The sequence below is a fragment of the Sus scrofa genome, chromosome 6, assembly GCF_000003025.6.
Source record: "Sus scrofa isolate TJ Tabasco breed Duroc chromosome 6, Sscrofa11.1, whole genome shotgun sequence".
Taxonomy (NCBI): domain Eukaryota; kingdom Metazoa; phylum Chordata; class Mammalia; order Artiodactyla; family Suidae; genus Sus; species Sus scrofa.
The window spans coordinates 132,345,097-132,371,199 of NC_010448.4; the positions used below are offsets into that span (position 1 = coordinate 132,345,097).

The 26,103-nt window shown below is 35.6% G+C and overlaps 1 protein-coding gene across 3 annotated transcripts in view; it reads right to left on the reverse strand.

Annotated features, from left to right (window-relative positions):
- The window catches only part of ADGRL2 (adhesion G protein-coupled receptor L2), a 639,025-nt gene extending 618,015 nt beyond the window's left edge, over positions 1-21,010 (reverse strand). For all 3 annotated transcript variants that reach the window (XM_021096376.1, XM_021096387.1, XM_021096375.1), the window contains exons 1-2: positions 20,685-21,010; positions 3,460-3,518 (exon numbers count right to left, since the gene is read on the reverse strand). The gene's annotated coding sequence lies outside the window, so the exon portion shown is untranslated. The remainder of the gene's footprint in view (positions 1-3,459; positions 3,519-20,684) is intronic.

Sequence of the window (26,103 nt, forward strand, 5' to 3'; positions counted from 1 at the left end):
ATAACCTACAATGTTTCAGGCAAAACAGAATAGGAACATTTTATACTGTGAAACCAACCATTTTTCTCTGATTCTCTTAAGCTTTGAAAATAACAGTTGCTTAAACCACAAATGCCTATCACCTCAAAGTTTCAGAAGTGGAAAATAAATTGGCATCTCAAAAACAATTGGTGGTTTGGGCAGTTTTGATTAAATCGAATTACTTTAAACTTGCATTTTATATTTAGAGCTTTCACTTCTAAAATATGATGCTGCTCAGGCAGGCATATGATGCTAAAAGATCTTAGCTACAGAATTTCCATCTAGCTTTTGGAGAAGTATTTTGCATTAAATTTGAGGTTACAGATCCTTCAAATAAGTCATCTTGGAAGCACATTTAAGGAACAAATTTAAAGATTGTGTAAGAGAGACTATGAACTACCCGTCTAGTATACAGTCTCCTCCTCTTCCTAAGTAACAGGATCTATACATTGTTGGGAAATAGCAGTATGTCTGTCTACCAATTATCTACCAACCTCTTTTCCAAATAGGGGTGGATAATGAGATATAAACAGGAATTTGGGGGTGTGTGATGGTGGTGGTTTTCAAAGACGGCAATAGAATGATTCTACACAACTCTTTCCCCTTGCCCTTTCAGATGCTTGGAAAAAGGACATAATGGTTACAGCATTACTGCTGTCTTGCAAACATAAAGAAACCTTAAAGAAGAGAAGCTAGCATTCAAGTGGCAGAGCAGAAAGACAGCAGGGACCTATGGATAACTCATGACTTTGCTGCTGCCATGCTATTCCTGGGCACACTACCTCCAGACTTTGCATGAAAAAAGATACTAGCTGATTTAAGCCACTATTAATTGGGTTTTTACACTATAAGCAACAAAACCCTATCCTAATATAGATTGATAGATTCTCTATAGATCATGTAAAATATGCTTTACTAGAAAATAACAAAAGAATGTAAAGCTTATTTAAAAAGTCCAGGAAAGGGGCAGAAATATAAAATGATAAGTACATCTGTGCTTTTTTTCTTTTTTTTAAATGATTTTAATTTTTTCCATTATAGCTGGTTTACAGTGTTCTGTCAATTTTCTACTGTACAGCAAGGTGACCCAGTCACACATACACATACACATTCCCTTTGTCACATTATCATGCTCCATCATAAGTAACTGGATATAGTTCCCAGTGAATACAGCAGGATCTCATCGCTTATCCATTCCAAAGACAATAGTTTGCATCTATTACCCCCAAATTCCCAGTCCATCCCACTTCCTCCCCCTCCCCCTTGGCAACCACAAGTCTGTTCTCCATGTCCATGATTTTCTTTTCTGTGGAAAGGTTCATTTGTGCCATATATTATACATCTGCACTTATTGATGTTTTGAGTCAACTCAGTGTCTAACAGTGTTGGGTGTGTTGGGGGGGAAAGGTAAGCTGACTAAAGATAACTTGTTGTATGGGGTAGATATAGACATTGGAATAGAGGTGATCCTTACCACTGGGTAGTTAGCCATGTTCAAGTATTAGAATATTGTTCTCCCCACTTTATCCAAATGGAGAGATACAATTTACTTTGGCTATCTTGGCTAAATTATGTTTTTTTTAGGTATGCCTCACCGGTACAGTTTCACTATTATGAATTCATTTTCTAATAGGTTTTCCAGGATAGTAGAGAAACATTTACTACATAGAAATTATAGTTCAAAAAACTAAACATTATGAGAGGGGAGTGAAGACAGAAAAGAGACTTAGTTATTGCTTTTAGTAAGCTCCCAATTTTGTTCTGAGGCTTAATTTTTACCTTTTAGGGATGAGAGGTTGGCTTGATTTTTACATTTACAAGTGCCTGAGATTTAAGATTAAATCAGGTCTTATTTTCGTAGGGTAACAAATTTTGATGTTTCCTTTATGCTTAATTATTAGAATTTTCCTGGCATCACTGAAGATCTTAATATTTAAGTTCTGACTTCCTTCCAATGAAAAATGTCAATTTCCTTCTTTGGGTTAAAATTATAGCCCCCAACATGAAGCCATTGTAAGTATAATCTTCTCTCTAAACCTTAACATGGGGATATGTTGGTACTGCATCTCTTCTGAGAAAGAAAAATGGGAAACGTGTGGTTTCCTATCAAGGCTCTTTACTGTACTTTCAATGAAAGGTAGTAGTCCTGTTCTTCTCTAGAACACAGCTTCCTAAAAGCCTTTTGGTTTTTCACAGAGCCTATAGATGGTTTCCAAAAAAGTGATTTTAGCCTTCATGGTGCAGGGTCAGCTGGGGGCCATCAAACTACTTCCCTGAGTTATTCAAATCTAACACTGAGCAAGATAATAGCTCAAGAAGCAACTAATGGCCCTTGTCCACAGAACTGAGAGCATGTATCATGATGACCTATACATTTTAAACAGTCTTTGTATTGATTCGCAACTCTTTTAAAGTTTAAAACTAGGCTAAGTTGTATACAAAAGCAAAGTCATAGAACAATGATCATTTAACATACAGAGGGCATGACATTTGATTATATCTAAGCTTCTTCAAATGCCAAGGAGAATCTGAAGAAAGATATTTGATATTGACTTTTAAAAGGTCCACATAGATAAAATTAATAAATCTTATTAAAGTTTATTTTAGGGATATTGATTTTAAAGTAGAAATGCACCCACAAAGAAAGTCCCACGGTAAAGGCTAATGTGTAAATTCCTTTAAAATCCCTAGTTGCTGTAATTATATGGAGCATTTTACAAGCAACTAGGGACTTCTTTGGATAGATGACTGAAATGTAATCAGTTTCTGGCACAGACTGCCTTTCTTTCCCACCTCAAATTTCCAAAGCACTATTTCTAGGGCAGACCTGTTCAGATAGTGAACCTTTATTATCACATTTGATCTGTCTTTGAGCACTTTCCAAAAGAAAGGCTTCCACAGATCTAGAAGATAAAGGAGCAGGGTGATTTTTCTTAATATTACATCTTCCTCCTCCTGCCCCATTCCATTCTCAGCAAACTTAATTCAACTCTACAGTCTGGATTTTATAATCACATGGAGCATTATGTATGAAATGCATAAAACATCGATGTGCTAATGCTGCCACCAGAGACTATCTGATAAAGAAGTAAGCATATCCCTTTGTACTCTTAGGACATAAGTGCTTGCCCTGAACCTCTTTAAAAAACAACTCATTTCATTTCTAAGCATTTTGGGTTTTATTTGTATTAAATAGCCTAGGCCTGCCGGGATGTTGGAGGGAAATCTGAGTTTGATGTATTTTTTTTTTTTAGGCAAGGAGAAACTGGAAAAATAATCACAAATGATGAATGTGAAAATTAAGCTACCTCTAGAGTTTATGTTTTACAAGTATGAAATCGATCAGTTTATCCCCCAGCTGATTTAAAATGTACCTGATTATTTCTGATGGTTCAAGATGTAATGGTCTGAAAGTCTAAATAGAATTCTTAGACTTACCTTTATTAAAACCTGAGGATCTGAAGATATAACTGTCTGGATTGATTACTATTCTTCTGCTGTGGAGAAAAATAACAGCCCTGAGTCACTGCTTATTGTTCACATCTTCATTAATGTGCTTAATATATTTCTGACCCTAGATGAAATTATTATTTTTTACTTCTTTTGTATTGTAGTTCATGTAAACTTAGATTCTTTGAATGTAGCTGGATTGCAGTGCGACATCTGAGTCTTAGAGATCAAGTGATAGTTGTTAAAGATCATGAAGAATGGCCCATTAAAACAGTTAGTATATGACAAATAACAACATTTGTGTTTAGTGCGGAAATTTATCAACTAGACAGAGCACTTATTCCTGAGACCCGAATGAAAGTCTACTTGAACCAACTTATTAATCAGTCAGTGTCCTAGTCTTAACAGATTGTCTTATTAAAGAGCTCTAGATATATTAAAATTGAACTCTAATGTGATAGGTACTATCCCTGCACCAAAATCACAAGGCTCACAATTATTACTGAAGACTACAGTCTATGAAAAAGAAAAATAAGCTTTTTCCCCCCCTGTGGATTGAGATGTTTTGCCTCTAATCTCTGGCTCTGATCATGCACAGTGTCTACCATGAAACACCTATGTGGCTAATTCTTTCTCCCACTCTGCATTTAAGGCAAGATCACACACCAAAATATCACGACAAACTTAAGGACACAGTGATCTTTCCACTTGCATTTATTTATATAGGCCATACTGCAGAAACTTTCATTTACAAAGCTTTTTCAAAGAAAAAAAAAAATGAAGCATGACCAATGGGGGTGCAGGGGAAGAAAGTTCCGCCTGGCAAGTGGTATTGATTCTCAGCAGTACACCCTGGGCCTAGAAGAAATCATCATAGCGTTCTATCCCCTGTGGAGTCTCTGAGGGTAGACACCCTTAAGAACTGTGAGTCATGGGGTTGCGCACTCATGACAACTGGGTTGAATATCATCTCAAATGACAATGCCAATCAGTGCATATTGATTGTCTGGAAGTGATGGGTGGAAAAGGAGATTTGAGTCTAAGTTTAAGCACAGCGAGAAAGCAAGCCATTATAAATTAGCGCCATTAGCACAAGGAGAGTTTAGGGTGGGAATGAAGGAGAACTAGCAAGTTCTAACCTCTGTAACCCAATTCTAGCATGATGCTGATCTTAGCTTACCTGACAGGGAAAGTGTGCACATTTCAGTAAACAACTAATAGTTACTTGATGTGATCAATAGCCCTTCTGGTAGCCAGGTGTCAGGTAATCAGCAATTAAATATAGTTTACCAAACACCTGCAGTGACCTAAGTGACAATCTGATTTCTTTTCAAGGCTTTAAAACTTGATACCTGGCATTGAACAAAATTGTATTGAAAGAGACCCACATCCAGTCATCCACAAAGTGCAGAAATCTTTTGAAAAACATCTGTAGACTTTGGCCTCTGCCATAGCTACTACTGCAAGGGGAAACTTAACACCTTTTAAGGCAGTCTTTTTTTTTTTTTTTTTTTTTTGGATAGTATACTTCTTAAAAAGAGTTGTGGACTAAATTGAAAATGACCTTCTGGTAAATTTGACATTGTGGTGGTAGATCTGTTTTTTGAAGAAAGCAAAAAAAATTCTGCACTCAGGCTTCCAGGTGAATATAATATAAAAACTCACTTCACAGGTTTTGTTGTTGTTGTTGTCGTTCAATCGATCCTGCTTCTCAAACTTATTGTGGCCAAAACAAAACATTTGCTTTAAAGTTTTTTCACCTCTCTGTCAGTAATCCATGTAGTTATACCAGAAAATGGGGTCTTGCTTGGCACCATATTTCATTCTCCAAAATTACATTCAATTCATTCTTGCTATTACCTCCAAAATACTTTTCGGATCTCTCTTTTTTATTCAATCTCCACTTTCTCCACTTGAGGCCAAATGACCTTTGTCTCTTGCCTCTGCTACTGCAATAACCTCTGAAATAGATCCCTCACCACCCCTAGCCCCTTCTAGCACAAGGTGCAAGCAAAGCCAGGGTGATCTTTGTAAAAAGCTAATCGCCTACCTCACCCTAAGCTTAAATTCTTCTGTAGCTTCTTCTGGCACTGAGAATAGACGCCTTAACTCAAAAGGGCTACCACAGTCTGGCTCCACTTGCTGCTCACACAATTCCTTCTTATTCATTTTTATGCTCTAATCATCCTCTCCTCTTTCCATTCCTCAGTTTCTCTAAGCTCTTTTCCACCTTAGGGGGCTGAGATTATGAGACTTTGCATTTGCTATTATCCCTGCTTGGAATGAAGTCTGCCCCCCTCCCTTATTTATTTCATTCAAATGTTGCTTCTTCAGAGAGCCTCCCCTGACAATATACTCCATCCCAATTATATCAGATCATGTTGCTTATTTTATCATTGTAGCATTTTCTTTCCTTTCTTATCACTATTTATTATCAAATGTTCATTTGTGTGATTATTTATTTGAAGTCTTGTCTTTTTCTCTTGACTTTAAAGTACTTTAACAAAGGGATAAAAGTTGAGTTTATTTCTTATTTTCTCTCTTTATCTAACACTTAAGCACAGTGCTTGCCACTGGGTGTCAATAAATATTTGTTGAAAGATATCCATATCCATTATTTATTATATTTCCCTTTAGTCTTCTCTTTGCTAGACCAAACACTTTAGTTCCTATACTGTTTCTCATATAACATAGTTTTTAAATCCCTCTCCAACTTGGCCACATATTTTTTGATACATTGCGTTTTTCAATCTTCTCCTTTAAATATAAAAAACTAATTGCAATCTGTGAGATGTGATCTAATAATTAAAGAATTTAATGGGACTATTCTTTCCAATGTCTTTCTTACAATCTCTATTAATTTAGCCTAAGGTGGTGGTATTTTTTTTAAACAACCAGATCTTACCATCGGTGCATATTAAACATGATTAACTAAAACCCATAAATCTTTTTCTTTCTAAGGCTCTTAGCTAGAGAGTACATTTAAAGCTGTGCATTTCATGCTTTCAATTGATTTACTGTATTATTACTTATCTTGTGTTGTTATATTTATTTCTTATTGTCACATATAGTACTGATTATCTTTTTCAGGTTTGTTTAAGGTATAATCTAGATAATTTCATTTTCTTTGTTCACATTTAATGTAGAAAAAGCAAGGGCCAAAGATAAAGCTCTGTGTTTTACCCCCTCCTCATCCCCAGGTAGGGGTCAGGATCCATACTATTTTGTTCATAATTATACATACATATGTATACATACCATATTACATTATATATGTATATATATTACTGTATAATATTATAATTTATATATAATTCATATAGATTTTAATAAGCTTATTTATTAAGCTTTGAAAACATGTTATTTAAAAGATAGTAGTCCATCCCAATATACAGTCTAAAGCATTTTATTTCCTTACTTTTGAAATGAGTATTGTGCCTCAATTATTTTTAAATTAATTAAAAACAAAAAGTTAAAATTTTAAAGTCTAATAATAACTGTATTTTATGAACTTTGCGATATAGTTTACACAAAAATGAAAAGAATAATTCTAAGAAAACTTTGACCAAGAAGGCCTAGATGACAAAATGGTAACTGGGTCTTATTTTCCTCTTTAGTTATTGACTTACTCTAAGAAATAAAATTAATGAATAGAATAACAACAACAAAAAACTCGTGATAATTTGACTCACGACTATTTTAGTCTCTATGAAACCATTTTTATCAGGAACATTCATTATTCCAGTTCCATTCAGAAAAGCAATTGTTGAGCTCCACTTCTATGATTAATCTTGTAGAAATAACTATTTTCAAAGACAGGTTTGGCACATTGGCCTGATGGGATCAGTGGAGGAAAAATGGATGCAATTCTTCTAGTTTGATGAGAAATTTGCATATTTCACAGCTTCTCTCAGCTATGATGCACCCTTAAAAAAAAAATCTGGGTTTGTATTTATGATAATGTCATTCTGGTGAGCTATGGCAGGACATGGAGAGGCAAAAAAAAAAAATGCTATTGGGTTTACCAAAGAAATTAAGCCTGGAAACCACTCTCTAAAGTTTTTTCAAACAAACCTGCAAACAACATCATAAATTGATGGGGGATAAGATTAATGTTATATGCAACAGAAGGATGGAAGTAGGAGAGAAAAAGAGCATTAGAGGGAGTTCCTGTCATGGGGCAGTGGTTAACAAATCCAACTAGGAACCATGAGGTTGAGGGTTCAATCCCTGGCCTTGCTCAGTGGGTTAGGTTAAGGATCCGGTGTTGCCCTGAGCTGTGGTGTAGGTCGTAGACGCAGCTCAGATCCCGCATTGCTGTGGCGTAGGATGGCAGCTACAGCTCTGATTAGACCCCTAGCCTGGGAACCTCCATATGCCGCAGGAAGCAGCCCTAGAAAAGGCAAAAAGACAAAAAAAAAAAAAAAAGGATTAGAGTAGTTAAGAAAATGAGTAATGCTGAATATTACGACTGCACTAAGAAGAAATCATGTAAGAGAATTTCTTTTGTAATTTTCTTCTAATATAAATCCAATTGTAAAGTTATAGAAATGTTATTAGATATATTTACCATATTTTAAAGGAAACTCTGAATTTACAGTACCCTACCACTGCTGTTATTTCTAACATGGTTACAACTACTACTATGTTAGAATAGACACTGTTTATTGAACTAACTTGTGTGTCTATGGACATATAAAAAAGACTCTTATAAAATTTTATACTTTTTTATTAAAGTATAGTTGATTTGCAACGTTGTGCCAATTTGTGCTATACAGCAGAGTGACTCAGTCATATACGTGTATATATATATGGGCACACATAAACATATACATAAATGCTTTTTTATATAATTTTCTGTATCTATACAAAACATTATGAAGTAGGTATTAATAAATGTCAGTCTTGTACCCATTTTACAGATGAACCTGAGGGCTTAGGGGATTAAATAACTTGCTTAAAGTCTTATAGCTTGTAAATGGCAGAGCCAGAAATGGAACATAAGGCTTATTCTTAATTTTTAAGCTCTATTGAAGTAAACTTCTTATTTACCCATATTATTTCCTTATAATAACATTTACTAATCAAAAACTTGGCAGGTTTTGACTTCATTCTTTCTGTTTGCAAAGTAATAAAGGGTCACAGTATGGCCAAATGCAGAGTAATCAATATTACTATTGAAAGGTATAACAAATGATACAGAAGGTAGTCCTGGACTCTTATTAGTATCAATTAATAAGTTAACTCATCACTTATTATTCAACTGTACAGATAAATTTTCAAAATTTGGTATTGTTATTGACCATATTTGTAAAAGCACATGCATAGATCAAGAAAACATAAAACACAAAAATAAGAATGATTTTATTAAAGTTATCCATGTTCTTTAGAGAGGGCTTTTCCCCATTTTATTGCAAATATAATATTTGGCAAATTAACTATAAACAGTCATTAGAGTCTGGAAAATTGAATGATATAAATGTGAAAATATGCTTCATTTAGGTATGTGTATATATTCATGATATTATCTTGGAGTGTCTTCATTAAAATGTATACCTTATTGAAAAAATATATGTATGTGCAATCACGCCATGTTTCATAAACACATGATTATGTTTTAAAATATATACAGCTATACAGATATAAATAAATATGTAGGCAGACCTCTACTTACAACTGGCTATGTTTTAAAATATTTTTTTAAACAGTTTTGCTTTTAGGTCAGTAAGTACAATTTGTATATTTAATATGCAGTTCCTGAAGTGGTATCTTCGATGCTATTTAAGCTAAATCCAAACACCCTGTACAGTATTGTTTTTTGAGGTGAGCTTAATTTCATTTAACAACAAGGCTTATTAGGACAATTATGTCCCACACACTATGCTAGATGTTAGCAATACAAAGTACAATTCTCAGGAGATGTATAATCCAGTATAGGATACAGAAAAGCAAATCCATCACTAGTGTTCAGAGGGATACAGTGGTGTGTTAACCCAGGGGTATGTCATCAAAATCAGATGACACACAAACAAAACTCCAAGGGATGAGGTGATCAGTGCCCTGGGGGCTCTGAGGGATGAAAAGTTGGCCAGAAACAGATCAGAATGATAAGGAGTCAGGGTATGGGGATAAAGGTACTATAGAGTTGAGACACATAATAAAGAAACCGCTCCCCTTTTCCTATGAGAAGTTTTTCATTTATGGAGGCAACTGACATTTTTGGCAGAATAATTCTTTGTTGTGGGAGTCTGTCCTGTGCATTTAGCAGCATGCCTGATGTCTACCTACTAGAGGTCAGTAGTACCAATATTCTCCCACCCCGACCGCCAACCCAAACCCGTAGTGTGTCCAGATATCATACACCCAAACCAGTAGTTTCTCCAGATAGTATCAAATGTTCCCTGGGACGAAAATCACCTCTAACTGAACTACTTCTGTAAGCAAAGAGAGAGAGGGAGCTATCTTTGGGTACTAGATTAATTTGCTAATTTCACATTGACAAAAAAAAAAAAAAAAGGCAAATTATATTTGTATTCTCCTAAATTGCTCCGTGGATGGCCTTAATTGGAGTGGATGAAAGACAGTTATATGGATTTCTTATGTACTACCTAACTATCTGGGATCTAGTATATAACTATCTAGTATTTCAGGGATTGCCTAATTACAGATATGAGTATAACAGGTACATACTACACACACACACACACACACACACACACACACGCACACGCACACGCACACACACACACATTGCAGATATAAATCAGAATATCTCTGATTTGGCCATAATCATAACATTTATTGATTATCTAGCTTTCATTCCTATATCTTGTCAGAAGGAAACTTCATGAACTTACCAGAAAAGGATATGTGTTTGGGGGCAGAAATGAGTTGAATCAGCCTTACAAATACTATGATACTGAATGAATTTCAAGCTTCTCCTCAAAGGGGGGACATCTGTTTGGTGACGTTTCATTATATTCCTCTTTTAAAGAAAGAATAAGCTGTGAAGCTGGTAAAATATGATTGGCCTAAAATACAATATATCCAACTTTAATCATTTTCTAAATCCAAAGATATTTTTAGATGAAAGCAAAGGAGGTCATTTCCAAATCATTTTGTGAAACTTAAGCCTACCCAGAGGAAAGGTAATTTTGTTTGATCCTGAACATCAAGTGAATTTGTTCACCAAACCATTTATTCCAAAAGGTAATTAAAATAATGTAAAATTGATCCAGTATATGTTTAACAAAATTAACTAATTATAATCTGCTTAAACCATTTAACCTTTATAGTTCCCACAAAAATGTTTGATTTTCTTTGGAAAAATAAACAATATGCTTTTAAACTGAGATTCCTCTCCATCTATCTTTCTTTTTCTTTTTTAACTTTGGCGGGCAATCCTATGTTAAGATGTCAGCATAGGAAATGGAGTAGATAAGCAATTAAGAGAAAAAAGCAAGATTTTCCCTTAAGTCAAGAACACGTGAAAAGGAAGAGAAATATTGTAAGATGAGGAAATTAGACTTTTTACGTTTTGGTACCAACAATGAGTTCTGTTATAGTAAGCATTGATGTTTACTCCTCAGTACTTAAATCAAACCTCTAAGCATAAATGAAAGATACATCCATTATCCCTTCAGTATTCAGATTGATCTATGGACAGAGTAAATATATACTGCAACCTAGCATTTGTTTGTTTTCAATTGCTTTCCATTTACTCAAGTCATTGTCAAGCATTCCCTAACAAGTTCGACAAATTGAAAAAGCCTAATTGTCTGCCACTGACTACATTTATTTTATACTTATCCATTCTAATCACAGACAGAAATACAGAGTAGATAGATGTCAAGATTTGGAAGGATTTATAAGGGCTCTTAAGTGTCCGTGAGAAGTATGAAATAGTATGTAAAAGAAGAATGGTGCTGTGACAGCTCCATCCTTTAAAAAGAGTTGAAGAACTAGGAACAACCTCAGGGGAAAAAAATGGTAGAAGTAACCATGGGTCCCCAGAGACTTTCTAATCCACATCTATTATTAATTCATTATAACTTACTGCTTTATTTTGAAGATAAAACTGTCATTTATGTCACTCCGAAAACCAAATGACATTATGAAAGACACTTCATGGTAAAAGTATGAACAGAATTAACTGCCGCAGCTACATAGGGACAAACAAGTTATACACTGGGAAAAAAAATCTGTGAATATTTTTGATCACAGTGAAGCAAGTCACCCATTATACTGAGGTTAATTTGTTGGCTCATGATTTCCACTTACCCAATGATATTGAATCACATGAACAAATCTCTACATCTAATCAGATTTTTTTTATTGAATTGTGACCTTTAATCCACCTTCTTCTTGATTATGAATGACAGTGACCTTTATCTAATTTAAAACAGACACTCTGATGCAAAAATATGCAAACTACACATGTAAATTTTGAATCAAACTGAAGATGAGCATAATCTACTGGAGAGAAATTATTTCAGAAGACATTTATATTAAGGCTGAATGAGGTATTTGAGAGTAAGTGAATTAGTCAGCATACAAATGGTTGGCCGGGAGAGTGGCAAAGACCAAATGCTGTTTATATTTTCTCAGCTTCTATTTAGAAAAACTGAAATGTCAATATACATATCAATTTTTATTATTCTACTCAGCAAATTTTATAGTATTCAGGAAATGATCACCATGTAATAAAGTCAGACAAAATTATTTTTCAGAGGGGTTGGCAAACTGTGCCTGAATATTCAATTCATTTTCATTTTGATTCATTTTCTGCTACACGAAAAAACCTAGTAAAACTCAGCCACGGCACGTGTGGCATGTTGACTTCCTGATGCTGTTTTATCTCATTAAGAGGAACTTCGTGCCCAATAGCAGCTGGCAGTCAGTAGTGTTTCTAGGATATATTTAGAAACTACTATCTCAAGGAAAAAAAGAAGAATAAAAGAAGCATGTTTGCGTTGAGAATTGGGTGAACATCCTATACCAGACCTCCCTTTCTTGATTCCCTTTCTTTGTATCGGCTCTTTCCTTCTTCAGTGGATTAATAAACGAATGGTTCTGAGCTGACCTTACGCAGAGCCCACCCTGCCCTGGGCACAAACTAAGACACAGCCTAATCCTATAAGGCACTATTCCCTTTCTCAAGCCACTGCATTCTACTCAGGGCTGTTAATACAAAATGGACATTGGCGCTTCTTAAATTACATTATGTTTTCTAAACGTATAAAAACACCAAAGTATGTGTATTGCATATGCCTAAAATACATGATCCACACGTCTGCATTTTATTACACAGATACTCATGTATATGGGTTTATATATGATGAAGATTGTCACAGCAGGAGGCCACTGAGAGCCTTTTGCTGTCAGAACCCCACCAAATTCTACCTGGCAAGAACGTGTATTGTCTCGATTAACACCAGGGGGTTGTCAGATTGCTGTATCTGAAATAAACAGATTTACCCTGACAGATAATCAGCATTTTGCACTGCCTAATACATGTTTATCTTCCACTATTGACATAATTACACTAAAAGTGCACTTAATATAATCTTTCATAGGAAATTAAATGGGTTTTAATGATATACATATAATGGATTGGGGACAGAGTTGAGGGAGAGAAATATCAATACTAGATGTTTGGGGAGAACCCATACATGAAGCTATGACGAGGGAATCAATGAACATTGGAAAAAATCAATGACAGTCTGTGTTTAAGGAATTCATTTACATGGTTTCCAAAGAATTCAGAAAAAGACTACAAAGCTGTGAAATACCCTCCTGATTTCCTTATGTCCTGATGCTTCTTTTCTGATATGTGCTCTGTGCTCACCTCACACATAGAAAAAAACTAAAGAACTAAAAAAAAAAAAAAAAAAAAAAATTCTCTTGAATGGATTTTATGTTTGACTAATTCATTAGTCAACACTTTCCAAAATTATCAATTTGAATGTGGGTGCTGGGAACGCACAGGGGCCTGCACAGATCTTACTGGAATGGAAATTCAGCAAGCTCTGAAGCTGGCACTACCACTCAAGTGCCTAGGAGCACTGACAGACATGCCTTTTTAAGAGAAATGAACACATGTTGGTGATCAGGCATCGAGCCTTAAGGATATTAAATCAGGACTTGGAAAGCAGAGGTAGGTGAAAATATTAATTTTAATCAAAATTATAAATATAACCCCTAGCATAGGAAGCACCTTTCCTTAAGAACTGGCTATTCACAGCCATAATCAGCCTTACTGCCATATGAGAAGACATAGGAATTTAAAGTCTGACTAACCTCAGGGACCATATTAATAACAGTTAGGATCGGTGCTCTGTTGTTCCACGAATGTCTTTTTCTTAGCTATAAATTAAACTTAAGTAATGAAATGTATATACATCTCTGAGTGGGATCCAGAGTAAGGTAAATCTGATTTTTGACAGAAAACAAAATGAATATGGGGAAGTGCTGTGAAATGTCTTCCACAAACTCAACATTGGGGCATATAACAGATATTCTTTCTTTTTTTACTGTGAAACTGAGAAGTGGGTATTTTTATTTCCAGTTTAGATGAGGAAGCTGAAACTCAGAGAAGCTAAATAATATTCCCTTTAGCTGGGATTCCAACCCAGTCTATCTGAAGCCAGTACACTTTCTGTTTCTTTATTCTTCCTCTGTAAACTCAGTTCCACATGATTTTAAATGCCTTTGATTTTTGTCTTCCTGTTAAGGATGCTGACTTAAAACTATGGTCCTATATCTCTTGCATCAATTAGAAATAATGCTTCCACAGTCATCTGCAGGTTGCTCTGTCCCTCTGAATCCAATAAAATCTCAGTAGCCAGTATGCAATGACTTTTCACTTACTAATCAAAAGGATTTCACAAATCGTCTTTAACATCTCCATGGCTAAGGACCGAAAAATGAAATGACTGCAAGCTAAGACAAAAAATGCCTCTAGCAAGAGGACAGAGAACCCCAATACAGAGGCACAGCCATAATTTTAGTGCCTTTGCCCAGAATCATCTAAGGAACTAAGAGATTTTTTGTTTTCCCTGGACCCTGGCATCCAGAAGGAGATAGATGGGGAGCCTTGCTTCCTGTCCAAGTGGTGAAACCCAAAGTGCCTTTTCTGTTTCACTTCTGCCAGCAATGCTTCCTGAAACCCAGGTCTTATTCCATGAATCCCAGCCTTTTTTCCAGGAGTGCATTGGCTGACAATTTTTTCTTTGAAGCTGCCTTGAAACCCACTCCTCTGACAGGCTCCATCTCCACCCTTCTTAGGTGTCGATGTCTACTGGGTAAGACTGGATTTGCCAAATTCCTTTTAGAATTTGATTCATGGGTATAAGCTTCCTCCGTGGGATTTCTTAACTGAATTGACTACTTTATAGTTTGCATTAAAAGTCATCTTATATCCTCTTTGCTTTCATCCTTGCTTAGGACCCCAACCCCGCTTAGTTTGTTCATTCCCAGGGAGCCAAAGCTTTAGGCCAAAGAATAATTTCTCCTTGAGATTAATTACAATTTCTTTTCCATTTACAGTGTATGAAGATTTAATGATAGAAGTTAAAAAGCTGTAAACTGTGGTTAATGAGAAATGCCGAGGTTTGAATTCTTTAACATCTTCTAAACCCTTCTCTCTTCATCCCTCAAGATCTCTCTCCCTTCCCTGTTCCTCTACCACTTGCCTTCTAAATCACCTTATTTTCTCTTTTTCATTCTCTTCATGCTCTGATCTTTCACCTTAGTTCTTTCACTAGTGCCTTTCTCTTTAACTTCCAAAAAATGAGAAATCATATATATATGATATATATACATGATTACGTGTGTGTGTATGTATGTATATGTTATATATATAATATATATTCATGTATATATATAATTTTACCCATTGGAAGAATCTCTTTTCATTTTGTTATTTTTTAAAATGAGGGTGTATAAAATTTATTATGCTGCCTGAGCATAGGCCCAGTGTTTGGAGTATAGATAGGTCTTAAGAAAGGCTTTGAATGAATGGACATTCTTCTCTTTGCCCTTGAAACAATTTTTTCAAAATATATAAACTGAACCTACTAGACTAAAAAAAAATTAGTCAGATATTCAAATATTAATCAAGAATAGTCTCTGACCTTCACACTAAGTCAAGGTCTGTGAAGGACAGGAAGTAAGGATGATTTTTACCCTTAAGCAGTTTACAGCCTACTTGAAATAGAAGGATATGGCCCATAAGACAACCAGGAAAAGAGAAGAAAACAGTACAGTTAGAGGCTGAATTGTGTGGTGTAAACTGAAGGTGCTGTGACTGTTTATGGAAGGGGTCTCCATGATTGTGGCAAGGACACTTGATTAATATTCCTGGGAGAGGATTGATAGGAAAGTAATATATATAACAAATCCATAAACAAGCCAGACTTTACAATTCTGGTTTAAGGCTTCTTATAAATTTTAGCTTTGCTTTCCAAACTTGGTTTTTATTAGGTAGGGAAGTTTTATTTTTGAGCCTAGATATGTTGATAACTGTCCAGTCCAAATTGATTGTTAATATAATTAAAATTTAACTTATCTGATTTTTTCTTTTCTCACCAGTTTTTCAAATAAAATCTTTTGATTTTATTTTTAATTTCAGGAGATTGACATCCTTTTAGATAAAAAAAAGATAGAAAATTCAGTCATGCAACTGAAGAATTTAGCAATGAGGGACACAGCCTTCAATGGTTTTAGGTCAATTTTAACTCCTTTGAATGTTTATATCAATACACAGCTCATAACCATCATTTCCTGTTCTCTTCCTGCCCCCCTTTTTTTTCCTTTAAGGTAAGAATATCAACCAAGTAATGGAGAAATAAAATCTGAAAGAAATGTCTCACAGGCTAAGGAACTCATTCAGCAAGAGATGATGGACTGGTAAGCTCAAATTTAAATTAATTCCCAACCTTTCCTATACCAGTAGTCTATGTCTAACTTAGCTAATCTGGGCAAAACCGATATATATTAAAATAACTTGAAAGATAGGTTCTCAGGCTTTCTGCCTGCCAGCAGATAGGGGTTCTGGATATAAGAGCAGTCCAGTTGCTTGATACTTCAAATAAGATCTAAAAAGAATGCTGTAATCATGGAATAGCATCATTTTTTTTTTCATTTTTTTACTGGAGAAATGTGTAACTTGCTCAGTGGCTACATTTCTGCCACTTGATCGTGTGCTAATGCTGTTCAGATTTTTCTTTACATTGCATATTTGATATTCAAATGAACACAATCTGTGAATTAGGTGTCTATGAGTTCCATGAATAATAGTTCATCTTCTCACACAGGAGGGGTTGGAGAGAGGGAGTGAGGAAAGATTCAAGCTATCCTGAATAAACTGAACTAAAGCCACCAATGCATCCCTGTATGGACCTGTTCTCGTTCATTTCTCCTTAAGGAAACAATACCTTCTTAATAAGGATAGATAATTATCTGTTCCGTGTTTCATAGTCTCATCATTTAAAGATGAAGTTTCACCTCATTTGTGTTCTTTATCTGCTTTTTTGAATGTGCTAATATATTTCAACTGGGGAAATTTTCATTCATATGTGCCCAATGGAAAGACAAGGAAAAGGGCTTCTTCTCACTACCCAAGAGATTTTGAAGAAAGACATGACAAAACAGAGGAGATATTTTTTCTGAAGGGAACAACTGTTTGCATGAAAATTTTAATTGTTGCCAGAACTTCAATGGAGTTGCAAAGAAAGATAGTTAGACAAAGCCTCAGGTTAATTTCCATCATTACCAAGCACTTTACACCAATGAAAAATTCCAAACATATGAAGAGATGCCAATCTTGTTCTTTAGACAGGAGAAAAGAAAAGAAAAAAAAAAAAAAAAAAGAGAATGTGTGAGAGTGGGGGCAGTGCTTCAAAGGCTGTCAGTAGACAAGTCAGTCTATTACAGATCTGATTCAGTTCTTAACTCCTTGAGGTAAAAGACTAATGTTCTGCAAGAGTAACCATTTCTGGCATGCCTTAAATGAAAACACTTAAAAAAAAAACAAAAAAAAAAAAACCTCTGCTATAATGGTAATACAGATAGAAGTGCAGAGCTATGAAGAGTTGATAAATCAGAACCAGGTATTTGAATCAAGACTACAAATGGGTACATAGTAATGCTTTTGCTGGGAGGTGAAGGGATGTCTTTATTGTATTTAGTTATCCATGCTGATTAGCCAGGTAGGCATTATTGTGTGATGTTTCAAAGTCAGTATCAAGGTAAGTGAGTTCAAACCACAGTTCTACTACAACTGTTGTGACCTTGGCTAAGTTATTTAACTTCTCTGTACCTCAGAGTCTCTATTTATGAAATGGGGATGTTTGTTCCAACGACTTCATAGTGTTGTACCAATTAAATTAAGACAGATGAGGCAATTAGTATCTGTTGAGTATTCCTCAACTTTATATTTAATTCATACACAGCAAAGAGTTTCAAGATTTAGAAAATATATAAGGTATGATACAATCCTTCCTGAGAAATTCTGCATGTCTACGGTTGATATAATCATTGACTGTCTGCTGATGAAGCCCATCATTTTCCCTCAGGCAGGGTTGCAATTTCCTTTGGCCCCACTGAATACTCCTGAAGTTACAGGGAACTTATTAACACCCTCCATAGCATCCTTTTAAGATGATAATTTATCTTTTTAACTGTACTCAGTAAAACCAGCAGAAAAGGGCCAGGTGGGAATAACAACATGGTGTTATATATAGCTACAAGGTTTACCAGGTCTATAGATTCTGCTGCAAGGCACACTAAAATGGAATAAAATGTAACTTATCTTGAACAGTTGCTTGAATGAGTTACTAGAGGAATGGCAAGTTTACAGATGAAGCAAAAAAACCCATGGGAGTTGAAAGCTGTGACCATTTTATTTAGGATGCACGATAAAACCTAACTTAAGGCATACAAGTTAGGTCTTTGGAGAGTTTCCTAGGAGGTTTGCAGACAAATGTGAAAGTCTATAAAATATGTGCTTTTGAAATAACTCTGTGAAATGATGGTTTGAGACTCCACAGGGGAATGCCGTCATACCTATCAAATACTGGTAATTTGGTTGAAAAGAGAATGTCTAGTTGTTTGCATTTTCTCTGTCCCCAAAAGATCTCCCTGTCCACTTTTTATATCTATCCTCAGCTTGACTGCTGACAGAGTATTACATGGCGTTCCTTTGTTCTGAAAGGGCATCCTTTAGTTTCACTCTAGTCTCAAGTTCACACAACCAGGCAATCCCACACACCTTTCCATCTGTTAAGGTTTTCCTGTGTAGGTTGCTTCTCTCCAAGTCGTTTTAAATATGAAAGAATCACCCTCTACCATTAGTGGCGAATCTTTTTTTTTTTTTTTTTTTTTTTTTTTTTTTTTTTTTTTTCCCCCTGTAGAACTGAAGATGTGAATGGAATCCTCTAGTGACAGAGTCTGGGAAGAAGATATTCATGGGCAACTACATGATTCGAATAGATAAATTCAATTAGCTCTTCTTGGGAAGCCTCAGTTTACTTTATCACTCGGTATTTCAAAGAGTTTTAAAGAAATTCTAATTACTGCATAAGAAATAAGTCAAATTCCTCTTCTCTCACTGTCAAGGGCTTTTATTACCCACTGCTATAAAACATATATGTTTTTTTTTTTTTCTGTTGCTATCCTAGCAGAGTAGCCTGCATACCAATAGGATCACTAAAATGCCACGAAGCAGAACATATTTATCTGTTAAATTCTATGTACAGTAACCTAACAAATGCCAAAGACAGAAAGATTGCCCTCTGCACAGTAATACTCGTGTAGATGTCTTCTTTATGCTAACAATGACAGGGCTTCATGCCTTGTACTGTACTCAAAAATCAGAGTGCATTTTTTAAAATAGAAGACTCTGTATCAAAAAGAAAAAGAACTGCACATTTTTGTCACGGAGATATTTTATGTGGATAATAAATTTTTTTCCCTCGAACTCTACTAACTACAAGTATCTACCTAGAAGATGAAATGTAAGATTTATGTCATCAGAACTATTCAGTATACCAGAGGATTATTTTTTCTTCTTTTCAGGACTGTCAACTTTGTTTACTGTTTATGTTCAATTTCATCCTATACGAGAGATTAAATAGTCTTGTCATAGCCAAATGTCAAACCTTGTCAGAAAAATAAGATAACAAATATAAAATAATATTAATAAGGAGTGCTTTCAAAGAGATATTAGATTTCTTTAAATCTAAATTATAACTGGAATTTTATAATTATAATTATATTTGTACTAACCAAAAAGAGATTTTTGCACCTATAATTATATGACGTTTCGTTTATTTTAAAATGGAAATGACTAAGAGATAATTAAAACATTATTACAAGTAACTTCAAGGAAACACTTGAAATAATGTAAGTCCAGAATCAGCATGTATATCATCAGATCTTGTTAGCCTCTTACATGCATTTTTAATACAAATGTAATCATTTGGCTATTGAAATCATTCTTTAAAAAAATGATATCAAATGGTGTTATATAAACATAAGCTTTTTTTTACCCTTGCTACATTAAACTTTTTATAATGCAAATTCAATCTCAAAACAATAAATAATAACATGTATAATGACAATAACTGAATCCTAACTAATTGTAGTACTTCTGCATAGCCTAGTAACAATTTATGAATTGTGAATAATAAATCTATTTGACAGGCCTGTTAGCAATAAGGCCTTCAGCTTCTTGCTTTGCAGCAGAATGAAGTAAAATCTATCTTTTCTTGCTGTTGTTAAAAACATTTGAACAGTTCTTTTTCACAGAAAATGCTGCAGGAAGGTTCCAGGTTAAAATAACAAAAATTAGCATAGTTGTTTTGTACACTTGACTATTATTGGCCAGGATACATGATAAGTTAAAACATACTGAGAGATTATTTTTTTAAGAGGGAAAACTTGATAGAGGTTTGTATTTCTAGATTAGAGAGTGGACACTATAATCTTTCTGGTATTGTAAAACTGAAGCTGGCTGCAGGAAAAATAAACATTACAATTACCCGGCACTTAAACAATTGTACCTATACAGTTAAGTAACAAAAGCATGATGCACCTGGAATCACAGCATTTGTGCCTAATGCCAGCAACAATATAAAGCATTCAAGTGACATTTGATAATGAGCAGACAGTGGAGGCATTACACAGGTCTTTAGAAGAATCAGACTTCCTACCTTGAAAAGACAGATGGAGGTAAGTTCCTTTATAAAAAAAAAAAAAAAAAGTTGTAAGTAAAGCCAGGCAGCAGTTGCAGTAAATTGAGTCCTTTCAGTCACTGTATACATACAGCAGTTCTGCAATAAGGGGAAAAATATAATGGGAGGAGCGGCTGTGAACGAGTGACCTCCTCAAGCTGAGTCCTCTCTGTGAACCAGGCATTGAAAGCCACTGCTCCTGATTTGCATGGATTATCTCCACTTGAACAGATACAGAGCAGATACATTTAAATTGAGCTGGCACAATGGCAAAAAGATGGAAGAGTGAATGAATGAGGGGCAGCGCAAGAGAGGGAGAGAGAAAGAGAAACAGACACGAGATCGGAGAGCGTGGATAAGCTGGTTCTTGCAGAACTGTGTCTCAGAAGAGCTACAGCTCCCTCTTCATGTCACAGTTGTAAGATAAGAAATGTTGTCATTAAGAACTGGTTAATCATAGGGAAAAATTTACTCAGATTAGCTGATGCTCCATCTGAGCCATCAGATTTTTATGAACATTTTATGACTTTCTCTTTTATCAGGATTTTAGATACCAAAAAATCTTTTGTTTAGTAGAGAGGTAAACAGATTTGGATAAAACTCTGAGTTTTGAATCAGATCAGAGCTCTGACTTGATTGGAATATATTGGAATATATGTCAGTAAGTGAATCTAGATAATTTGTCAAGCAGAATATTTATTTTGAAAAAATTAATCCCTATTTTAAAGGGTAGTGGTATATATAGCAATATAAAAAGAATTTCAATGTTTATTAATGATCAAGGATCTGAAAGGATCCAAATATACAACTGAAAAAGAGGATTTTTAAATTTCTTTAAGTTGTTAATTGTTTTTTTTTTCCTTCATATTATCTCTTTCCGGCTTGCAGAATAGAACTTTCTATACAATACAGATGTATCTTAAAGCATACGATTATTTGCTTTTCCATTTACCATCTTCAGAGCTTTAAATATTCGTATTCTCATTTGACATGAGAAAAGGAGAAGGGGATATGGTTGTAACTCCTGCCAACAGTCACTCAATAAGTCCGTGGCAGATCTCAGAAGAAAAGAATAACCCTCATTTAGCAAGTTAATGTGAAGCTTGCCTTCTCTTTGTGTAAAGGTGTCTGTGGATACCCAAACAGCCAGGCAATTAGGTCAAATTCAAAGGAAAAAAATCAGTCAAACCAGCTGGTTGACTGAATTGATCACAGCCTTGGGGAAGCTCGTATTAACTGGGTGTGAATGAAATGACATCGATTAAATCTATTTCAACAAATGACATTAAAACTCTCAACAGAAACATGCGAGTGATATTTTCAGAAAGTAGTGAGACAAGTTAGATTTTTACTGCTGTGGGAATCTGCATTTTTTTTTTTTTTTTCTGTCAGGGAAAATAAAGAATTTAAACACACAGTACTTCAAAGAACATTGACTTGATGGACAGAAGTGATACCTTAAAAGAAATCCCCAGAAATATGCCAACATATATTTCCATGAGGTTTAGTGAAGGTTTGGAATTTCAGAAATGTGCAGACTTAGTGACCATAACTATATTTAGGAAACAATTGCTTGAAAATAGAAGGGTGAAGACGATAGTTATTTTATGATTCTGACATCCAATAGTCTGACTGCTCACTAAGTGGATGGGTTAGTTCTCAGGTTTTTGATATCAGCTTGAACACAGCTAGTACACAGGTCAGAAATGGAATGTTATTGCGGTCTTCATGGTACTTTTCAGGTTGTAAACTCTTTAGAGTCAGGGACCACAGAATAGCCTTTAAACAATTTCTCCAAATATTATGAAAGTGTCCTTTACATATTTCAGATGTTTCATAAATATTTTTAGAAAAGATATTTACAATAATGACATAGCATTTATATTCACTTTACCAGTTGCTTAATGTAAAAATTGGATTCAGAAATTAAGAATGTATTTCTTATGTACCCATAAGAAATAAATATCATTTAAATGTCTTGCCATACATAGGACTGCAATAACAACAGCAGCAGTGCTGGATTGTATATTGACATGAAAGCTTAATTGGGAACCTCCTTCATTATACAAGGGGGTACCTTCGAGAAAGTAGGAAGGTATGGTTAGGATTTGAATAACAACTTTCTGAGCATCAATGTTGACTCAACTCAGACAATTATCAGCTTTGTGACTATGGCGAATTACTTGTTTGTAAAATGGTGATAATAAACTGACCTTTATTATATGGTTGGCCTAAGGAATAAAGAAAAGGGCTTAGCATAGCACCTGGATAAATAATCAGTGTATCTTATTGTTACAGTTATTGTAAATATGTCTTCCATTGAACCTGATTGCCTCTCTCTGAACTGGGAAGTGTTACTACCACTGTCTATTAGATGTAGAAAATAGATGACTCTTTGTCTGTTCTTGGGTTTTTTGGTCATTATATGAGGAGGACTTCTTCCTGGTCCCTGACAACCAGAAGGGCTGGGGCCTCTACCTTTTTACAAAAGACAGAAATAGAAAAACTATTCTCAGGAGAGCTAGAGAGTGTTGCAGCAGCAGATCCAACCTTCTGTACAGGAATAGGAAATGGCTTGTGTGGTACAATGTGAAGGGCACCCAGAAGCTCCCAGTCCAGAAATATCTTCCCATCTGTCCTCTCCTATTTCCTGAAATGCCACCATTAGGGTTCATTTCTATGTTTCACTGGCTTCCCATTCTCTTTTTCAACACACACACTACTGGCAGAATTAACACATTAACAAGTTTACACTTCGAAAAACACATGAATTCATAATTGTTTTAATGATTCTCTCAAAGATGCTTTCTTCTGGTAACTTGCTGAAGATTAACAAGGCCAAGGAAAAGCCAGATCTCAGTGAAGATGCAGAGAAAGCCCGTTATTAGGTCTACGGAAGTGTGTGGGGATGAAGCCCCAGTAAGGACGGTTCTCTGCCTGTGTCTGTGTGCACCTGGATCCGCTGTGATGTGAGAGACCCTGCAGCAGGTGCTCAGAGAGTAACCTGGAGGTACTCACCCCCGAGACACTGGGATGAAGAGCAAGGACACATTCTTTCATTCAACACAGTTGACTGAGTGTTTTGTTAGCAAAAACCGGACTATGTATATGAAAATAGATGGCCCTTACTCTCTTTTCTAGTGGAGATGATGGAAAACAGATACGTGAACAGGTTGATCCTAATACTGGATATCTATACAAAAGAAAAGAACCCAGAGGAAAAGCAGAGTTGGAGTAATTAAGAAAGCCTTTATGAATGGGGCAATGCTTAACAGGACTCTTGAAGGCACAGTGGGAGCTGCTGGGGCAAGCAAGAGATGCAGGAAAAGGGGCTGCAGGCATGTTCTAGGTCAAGTGAACATGGAACAGAGTGGGGCAACATGCAAGAGGCAACCACCCGGGACAATCAATCGAGTATGCTCTGAGCACAGAGCAGAAGGATGAGCGGGAAATGGAGAGACATGTGACTGAAATGTGAGGAAAGAATTGAAGAGCCCGTCACAGAAAGGAGACATGGGCACAACCCCTGCAGAGACGTTATACCTCTGGGCCTTAGCCTGAGACCTTCCTGTCACTCTGTACATCTAGGGTATGTGTTCATCTGCCCACCCCCCAGCCCTGGGAACACACACTTAGGAAGATGTTTAAATGACAAGGAAAACTGCCCTCGGTGAGAAAAGGGGGATGAATTGCCAATTAGATTAGAGATTTAAGTCCTAGGGAGTTGAAATATTCCAAAATTGTTTGTGAGAATCTGGCATCCCATTCCCCAACCTAAAGTGCTGTATGGCATATTCATATATGAATTAAAATTAATTGTGTTTGGAGCCTTTAGGATGTGGCAAATCAGGGTGGAAATCACTGCTGGAGACCTGGAACTCATTTAGCATAAAAAAAATACAGCACTTTGAAATCCTTAGTGAGACAGATTACCAGCATTAATGCCCTTAATACTGACGATGGTTAATAATTGGAAAATCATACTTATAAAAACAATAACAAAAATAGAGTCAAAGCAGATAGCAAACCTCTCAACTCTAATATAAAATGCTGTATTATAAGTTTCCCTTCTCTTCTATTGCTTGAATCTTAGCTATTTTGACATATTTATCCAGAAAATATTGAAGTTTCTATACTTAACCCAGGAATGACAAATTGCTTCTTGTAAATATTACACTTACAGTAAAATTCACTGTAAGATAAATGGTTACATAGATATTGGACCCAGTAGTGGGAAATACATTTGAATTCTAATAAGGACTGGTTCAAGCCTAAAAACAATTAATAACTGTCAATTTCCCATAAAAACAATGACAAGTAAAACCTCCAAAAAGGGCCCCCAAACCACAAATGATTACAAAATTATGCTGATTAACAGAATGACTGAATACATTAGGATTCTTTTAAATTACCTTTCAATTGTAGTGTTCCCCTCTCCTTCCCCCTGTGGAGGTAGAAAGAATACAGTTTAGTTCAACATTTAGCTCCTTCCCTTTCTCTTAGGTATTTTAAAACTACTTAAGTTCTGTGGCAGCCAAGGAGGTATGTCACTTAGATCGCTCCTCAAGAAAAATCTTGTGGTGCTGTAGCAAGGTGCGCAGTTAGCTGACAGCCTCCAGCTACCAGCACCTTCACAATTCACCTCCTCAGGCAGTCCTTAGACTGGAAATAAGCATATTGGGGCTCCGAAGACTTTTCCATTTCTGCCCAGTGAGGGACTCGTCTGAGGCTTTCCCTGCCTAACTCAGCCTTCTCCATCCCTTGACTTTCATAGGCTTGGATTCTGGATAAAACTCATAGACGAAACTTAGCAGACACACATTCCCAACAGTAAGCAATACTTGAATGGGAACCAACTTTTCTTTCTCCTTCAATTTCTAAAGAACTGAACTCTTACTCTTCCTATATTCATAACATCTCCTAGATATTTCCTCACTATGTTTCTACTTTCCAGATTTTCTTGTTCTTGAAACAGTAAAACATTCCTTGGAGAGCTAACACTCTCCAGGAGTTTCTGGTACTGAATTGCTTCTCAGATTACTACTTTGTTTCCACACCTCTGGTGTACTGTGTACAAAATATAGGCACACTACCAAACACAGAACTGAGTAGTCCAATAGACTTATTAGACTAACTGCAAAAGACAGACAAGCAGCACAAACAACATGTTGATGTACTTAGATCAATAAGGCTCTGGAAGATGTTCAGGTTCAGTGCTGAAGGAAGTTCACTTTAAACAGAGCTTGAAGGATGCAAGAGAATTGAAAAGGAGCTTGCTGGTAGGTAGTGTAAATTCCTTGTGGTATTTGGAGTAACAGTGAAAAATGGATGGAGCTTTAGGAATGAAGTTATTAGTGACAATGCTCGGGCACTGGGATTTTAAATTCAGTTCTTATCT